Source organism: Oryx dammah, unplaced genomic scaffold (assembly GCF_014754425.2).
Source record: "Oryx dammah isolate SB20612 unplaced genomic scaffold, SCBI_Odam_1.1 HiC_scaffold_25, whole genome shotgun sequence".
Lineage (NCBI taxonomy): Eukaryota > Metazoa > Chordata > Mammalia > Artiodactyla > Bovidae > Oryx > Oryx dammah.
Genome location: NW_024070209.1, coordinates 51,337,220 through 51,345,145, shown reverse-complemented (window position 1 = coordinate 51,345,145; position 7,926 = coordinate 51,337,220). Strand labels below are relative to the sequence as shown.

General features: G+C 36.8%; 1 non-coding gene across 1 annotated transcript; it reads left to right on the top strand.

The window, feature by feature from the left end:
- Positions 1-7,347: 7,347 nt before the first annotated feature.
- Positions 7,348-7,419, top strand: TRNAS-GGA. Its single transcript has one exon. It is a non-coding gene; the product is annotated as a tRNA-Ser (tRNA).
- The last annotated feature ends 507 nt before the right edge of the window (positions 7,420-7,926 follow it).

The window sequence follows — 7,926 nt, the reverse complement described above, 5'->3', positions numbered from 1 at the left end:
TTTCTATTTCTGACTTACTTTACTCTGTATAGTAGTTTCTAGGTTCATCCACCTCACTAGAACTGACTCAAATTCATTCCTTTTTATAACTGAGTAATATTTCATTGTAAATATGTACTACCACTTCATTATCCATTCATCTGTTAATGGACATCTAGGTTGCTTCCATGTCCTAGCCATTGTAAATAATGTTGTGATGAACTTTGGGGTACATGAGTCTTTCAATTAAGGCTTCTTCAGGGTGCATGCCCAGTAGTGGTATTGACCCATATGATTGGATCATGTGGTAGTTTTATTTTTGTTAATTTTTTTTTTAAGGAAAACTATGTTCTCCATGGTTGCTGTATCAATTTACATTTCCACCAACAGTGCAAGAGGGTTTCCTTTTCTCCTCATCCTCTCCACCATTTTTTTATTGCTTTTAGATTTTTTTTTTTTTTGATGGCCACTCTTACCAGTGTGAGGTGATACTTCCTTGTAGGTTTTATTCACATTTCTCTAATAGGCAGAAGAACCAAACAGGCATTTTTCCAAAGAAGACAAACAGATGGCTAATAAACACATGAAATGATTTTAAGCCTCTTAATGTGCCAGATTCTTTCATTACTCATGACTACTTTACCTGTTGTTGTCTTTTCCAGTTAACATTTTCCCTCCCTCTTTTACTCAGTTAAACTCCTACTCATTCTTCAGATTTCCATAGAAATTTTATGTCATCAGGAAAGCATTCTCTAATTTTCTCATATTAATTATGGTAATAAAAGCTCATATCCCACCCAATTAATCATTTTATTTATTATTTCTAAATACACCAAATGAATATTTTATTTTATTCTTCTGTAGTATTGAAATAATTTGAGTACAAGAACCATATCTCTTTTGAACATTCTTGCGTTTCCAATGCCAAATAAAGTTCATGGATGTAGAACTAAAGAACTTCTCAGTAATATATTGCACAGTACTTGATGGATAAATGAATGAATACATATATTTAATTGAGTAAAGTATTAGAGTTGGGGCTACTGTCATAAAGAAAACAATATGCTCACCCTAATCTTTCTCTTTGAGTTTATCATCACTACTTATTGAAAAAGATGGGAGCAAAATGTCATGTAAACCTAAACAGCAGAATGAATACTAGAAAAAGTTTGTATGAAAGGAAATTCCAGACAAGGACCAAGTGAAATATAGATTTAGCAGATTAGTTTATGTTACTGGTTTCTAATTATCTTTATATAGTATTTTTGTGTGACTAGGATGAGTTTATTTAAAATGATGAGGAAGTTTCTGCAATGTCCACTTGAGTGGGTCAATCTATTTTTGTTCACCGAATTAATTACAAAGCTATTTGAAAATGGGGTAAAAAGAGAACATTTGTCCATGTGTTAATATCATTGAGAATCAATTATGTTTATAGACTGTACAAAATACTGGAAAATGTGAAGTGTGTGTGTGTGGCAGCATGCTAAAACATGAGAAAGAGTTCTTAAGAAGTAGAAAATACAATTAATTTTGTAGAAAGTGAGTCTGCTCAATCATGACTTTTAAAAATAGAAAGTGATGATTTTCATTCTTGAATCTATTTCATCAGGCTTTCAGGTGTGAATAACTGATAAAAGAATTTGTTTTAAGTTTTATTCATAAAATGCATTTGCTATATATGACTTTTATATACTGTGTACCTTTTAGATAATGAAAAATATACTGAAATTCATGTTAGAAAAACCTATCATTTCCTAAAATAATTTATTGCCCCTGAAAAATAAATTATAATGCTACCAAGTAGCACTTACTGTGAACTTATTAAGTCCTCACATCAACTCAATAAATTAGGATTTCCATTATGTCTATTAAATAGATGAGGAAACTGAGACTTAAGGAAATTATGTGACTATTTAAGCCTCCACAGTTAATACATAAAGGAGTTGGAGATTCAATTTGGAAAGGCTGATTTCAAATAGTCCTTCCTATAGATTGTAGGAACTGAAGCTTAGGCATTTTCCAAAACATTCATAATATCAGCAAGCTTGTACACCTTGGTTATTTTGTGTCAAGCACTCTGTTAAGCACTAGGAATTCTAACTTCTCATAAGGGGCTCATCTCAGGATTTAGTAAGGTGTGAGAAAGGAGTATTCAGGTACAGAGGGAAGTATGGATCTTTAAGGCAAAAGAAGCAAAATGAAAGAAAACATGAGAAACAGTATGGTATATTGAGGAATGAAAGTAGCTCACTTAAGCTATAAGGGTGCAGGATGCTTGGGGCTGGTGCACTGGCATGACCCAGAGGGATGGTGTGTTGGGGGGAGGTGGGAGGGGGCCGGGATTGGGAACATGTGTACACCCGTGGCAGATTCATGTTGATGTGTGGCAAAACAAATACAATATTGTAAAGTAAAATAATAATAATAATGATAAAGAAATAAATAAGAGGAGAAGACTTTTGAGAATCCCTTGGACTGAAGGGAGATCCAACCAGTCAATCCTAAAAGAAATCAACCCTGAATATTCATTGGAAGAACTGATGCTGAAGCTGAACCTCCAATATTTTGACCACCTGATGTAAAGAGCCTCAGTTCAGTTCAGTCGCTCAGTCGAGTCCAACTCTTTGCGACCCCACCAATCGCAGCACGCCAGGCCTCCCTGTCCATCACCAACTCCCAGAGTTCACTCAAACTCACATCCATTGAGTTGCTGATGCCATCTAGCCATCTCATCCTCTGTCGTCCCCTTTTCCTCCTGCGCTCATCCCTCCCAGCATCAGAGTCTTTTCCAATGAGTCAACTCTTTGCATAAGGAGGCCAAAGTACTGGAGTTTCAGCTTTAGCATCATTCCCGCCAAAGAACACCCAGCTGCCCCCTTATTGTGGTTCCCAGATTTAGGTTAAGTTTGCACTGCCTGGTTTTGGTTTAGTTGCTAAGTTGTGGCTGGCTCACTGAAACTCCATGGACTGTAGCCCACCAAACTCCTGTATCCATGGTATTTCCCAGGCAAGAATACTAGAGTGAGGTGCCATGTCCTTCTCCATTGCATAGCTTAGTGTTTGCTAAAGAGTGAATGCCTTATGCCTTGCTAATTTTATTATTTTTAATTTTAGTTGATTTAATTAAACATGACAGCAATACTTTTAGATGAGCAACCTTAGTGGTCTAAGATCCCAAGGCTAGAGAAAGGTGAATATTAAAGTTCTCAGATGACATTTGGGTTTTAACCTTGAGCACTCAACTGTAATTTAAATCTATTTCCAAATATCTCAAGAGCAAAATTATTTCAAAAACTGATATTAGCTTATATGCAAATACTGGGAAATATCTTTTCATAGTCAATTTATGTATTAAAATATTCTTGTTTCGAGTTTTTTTAAAAAGCAGATGCCACTGCTGGGCATACACATGGAGGAAACCAGAATCGAAAGAGACATGTGTAGCCCAATGTTCATTGCAGCACTGTTCATAATAGCCAGGACATGGAAGCAACCTAGATGTCCATCAGCAGATGAATAATAAGAAAGCTGTGGTACATATACACAATGGAGTTTTACTCAGCCATTAAAAATAATATATTTGAATCAGTTCTAATGAGGTGGATGAAACTGGAGCCTAGTATACAGAGTGAAGGAAGCCAGAAAGGAAAACACCAATACAGTATACTAACGCATATATATGGAATTTAGAAAGATGGTAACAATAACCTTGTGTGCAAGACAGCAGAAGAGACATAGATGTATAGAACAGTCTTTTGGACTCTGTGGGAGAGGGAGAGGGTGGGATGATTTGGGAGAATGGCATTGAAACATGTATAATACCATATATGAAACGAATCGCCAGTCCAGGTTCGATGCATGATACTGGATGCTTGGGGCTGGTGCACTGGGATGACCCAGAGGGATGGTATGGGGAGGGAGGGGGGAGGGGGTTTCAGGATGGGGAACACGTGTATACCCGTGGCGGATTCATGTTGATGTATGGCAAAACCAATACAATATTGTAAAGTAATTAACCTCTAATTAAAAAAAAATAAATTTATATCTAAAAATATAAAAAGCAGATGTCAACAACTGCACTCTCTTACAGATTAAATTTTCACGTGAAAATAGCTTAAATTTTATTGTAACTATCTGTAAGTTTCATTTTTTTTTCTGTTTCTATGATCACTGAGATCATGTTTGTTTTACTTTGTTTATTTTTCTATTTGAGGAAAATTGCTTTAAAATGCTGTACTGTTTTCTGCCGTACAACAACCATAATATATATCTCCTCCTTCTTGAGCCTCCTTTCCTTTCCCTCATCCCACTCCTCTAGCTTAGCAGGAGTCCAGTCTGGAACTCTGTGATGTAAGTCTGCATTTTAGAAGTTATTTTTTATCAGTATGATTTGATTAATCATTAATATTTTATTATGATTAAATAAGTAAGAAAAATTAGTTTTGATGAAATTTTGAATGTGTTAGTCTAAGAAACTTAGTATCTGACACACATGAAGGTGAAATAATACATATCTTTCCATCATTGCACCAGGATATTGGTTGAATGACTTACTTTGAAAATAATTTTATTCTTTTATATTTATACACAAAACCAATATTGATGCTAAAAGAGAGAATAAAGGTTTTCAAGCCATCAAACCTAGCCATCTTATATGAATAAACAAGGAGCCAAGGTATGCCTAAGAGAATAAAGAATGGAAGTAAGAAAAGCAAAATTTTGTCAAATCCTAAATATATCTGAAATACAAATAGTCTATTTGTATAACTAAAACTAAAAATGAAAAGGCAACAAAATAGTAAATACATTATTTAAATAGTGTTTTCATTTAAAGGGGACAAATATGGAGAAGTGCACATTATTAGATACATATTACTTGTAATGAACTAGGTTAGTAGGTTGAGTGGTTCGTAAATTGAGTAGTTTGTTCACTAAAATTCATTAAATTATTAAATTAAGAAAAGCTTTTGATTCTTACCTCAGATAAGAAGATAAAAACAACAACAACAGTAAAAACTTTGTGCTAACCCTTATAACAAGGAAGAAACTTGCTGGAATACAAGTTAATAACTTTCTGGAACACATTAGAGAACTGACCTCTCGTGTCTTTTAACTAAACCAAGGTCTGGAAGAGTCAGCCATCTGTATGGAGAGATAAAATAGGAACATCTTGAATTGAGCAAGTGTTGCTGTTGGACATGGAATAAGCTAATAGGATTTGTTCTGCCTTATTGACTATGCCAAAGCCTTTGACTGTGTGAATTACAATAAACTATGGAAAATTCTGAAAGAGATGGGAATACCAGACCATCTGACCTGTCTCTTGAGAAATCTGTATGCAGTTCAGGAAGCAACAGTTAGAACTGGATGTGGAACAACAGACTGGTTCCAAATAAGGAAAGGAGTATGTCAAGGCTGAATATTGTCACCCTGCTTATTTAGTTTATATGCAGAATACATCATGAGAAATTCTGGCCTGGATGAAGCACAAGTGGAATCAAAATTGCTGGGAGAAATATCAATAACTACAGATGACACCATCCACATGGCAGAAAGTGAAGAACTAAAGAGCCTCTTTATGAAAGTGAAAGAGGAAGATTGAAAAAGTTTACCTAAAGCTCAACATTCAGAAAACAAAGATTATAGTGTCTGGTCCCATCACTTCATGGCAAACAGATGGGGAACCCATGGAAACAGTGGCAGACTTTATTTTCTTGGGCTCTAGAATCACTGCAGATGATGATTTCAGCCATGAAATAAAAAGATGCTTATTCCTTGGAAGTAAAGTTATGACCAACATAGACAGCATATTAAAAACCAGAGACATTACTTTGTCAACAAAGGTCCGTCTAGTCAAGGCTATGGTATTTCCAGTAGTCATGTATGGATGTGAGACTTGGACTATAAAGAAAGCTGAGTGCCAAATAACTGATGCTTTTGAACAGTGGTGTTGGAAAAGACTCTTGAGAGTCCCTTGGACTGCAAGGAGATCCAACCAGTCCATCCCTAAAGGAGATCAGTCCTGAGTGCTCATTGGAAGGACTGATTTTAAAGCTGAAACCCCAATACTTTGGCCACCTGATGTGAAGAGCTGACTCATTGGAAAAGACCCTGATGCTGGGAGGTATTGAGGGCAGGAGGAGAAGGGGATGACCGAAAGTGAGATGGTTGGAAGGCATCACTGACTCAATGGACCTGAGTCTGAGTAAACTCTAGGAGTTGATGTTGCAAAGCATCAGACATGAATGAGTTACTGAATTGAAATGAACTGATGGACTATGTGAAAGTGTAAATCCCTCTGGGATTACATATTTAGAAAATATTTGCACCAGTTATAGATTTTCTCCATGAGTTTGATGAGGTTCTTACAAGGAAGGCTGGGGAGAATCCTGAGAAATCTTTCCTTGTGATCCTGGCTACAGGATTTCAGTTCAGTTCAGTTCAGTTCAGTTCATTTCAGTTGCTTAGTCGTGTCCGACTCTTTGTGACCCCATGAATCGCAGCATGCCAGGCCTCCCTGTCCATCACCATCTCCCAGAGTTCACTCAGACTTGCGTCCATCAAATCCGTGATGCCATCCAGCCATCTCATCCTCGGTCATCCCCTTCTCCTCCTGCCCCCAGTCCCTCCCAGCATCAGAGTCTTTTCCAATGAGTCAACTCTTCGCATGAGGTGGCCAAAGTACTGGAGCTTTAGTTTCAGCATCATTCCTTCCAAAGAAATCCCAGGGTTGATCTCCTTCAGAATGGACTGGTTGGATCTCCTTGCAGTCCAAGGGACTCCCAAGAGTCTTCTCCAACACAGCTTAAAGTGCTGACACTTCGGTGAGACCTACCTCATATTTCTCCTCCATGGAACAAAAATCTTGCACTGCAGGTTAAAGGATAATAACTATTGGCTTTTAAGGAAACTGTGTAACCCTTGATACTAGAGAAAGAGTAAAGGAGCAAAAAATAAATTCTGTGTCTCAGAGGAGAGTCAAGAATAGTTATAACACTATCATTACAAGTGGAGAAGGGGCAAAGTAATTATTTCCACCATGCCCCTGTGAACTTTGGACACTCTGCCTGCATAGGATGGAGGCTGTTAGAACATCAGAGGAGAGTTTCTTTCGTTGATTTCCACTTCCAAAATAATAAGAATTTGATAAAACTGTAAAGCATATTTAAGAGAGCATCATGTAATGTATTCTTTTTCAGGTATAATGAAAAACAAAAAATAAATAAAAGTGAACAAATATTGAGAACATAACTTCTGGCCAATCTATACCCTAAACATCAAGAAAAATTTGAAACCTGTGGTACATTTGCAACAACACGCCAGCCCAATTTTGAATTAGATTGACATTAGCCCTAACACTGGGCTTCCCTGGTGGCTCAGAGGTTAAAGCGTCTGCCTGGAATGCTGGAGACCCAGATTCAATCCCTGGGTAGGGAAGATCCCCTGGAGAAGGAAATGGCAACCCACTCCAGTACTCTTGCCTTGAAAATCCCATGGAGGGAGGAGCCTGGTAGGCTTCAGTCCATGGGGTCGCAAAGAATCGGACACGACTGAGCGACTTCACTGTCACTTTCACTTTAAGCCCTAACACTAAAATAATAGCAGAAATAAAGCAACACTAATCACCATGCATAAGAACTATTTATCTCAGCCTCTACTGTTTTACATAACATGTTTATCTTTTGACTAAAAGTTAGGGTACATAAAAAAAAGCAAGAAGATATTAACTTCAGAAAAACAAAACAACTATTAGATCCTACTTATATGAAAAAGATGCTGAAAATACATCAGAAAATTTAAAAAATATATGTTAAATATGTTTGGGGCCCAAACTGAATGGGTAGACAATGCATAAAAATGAGGTACATAAAATATTTTAAAAAGTAACACAGGTGAAGACTCCTTTGATAAACTCATCAGTTGACTCAACAATCAACGAAAGAG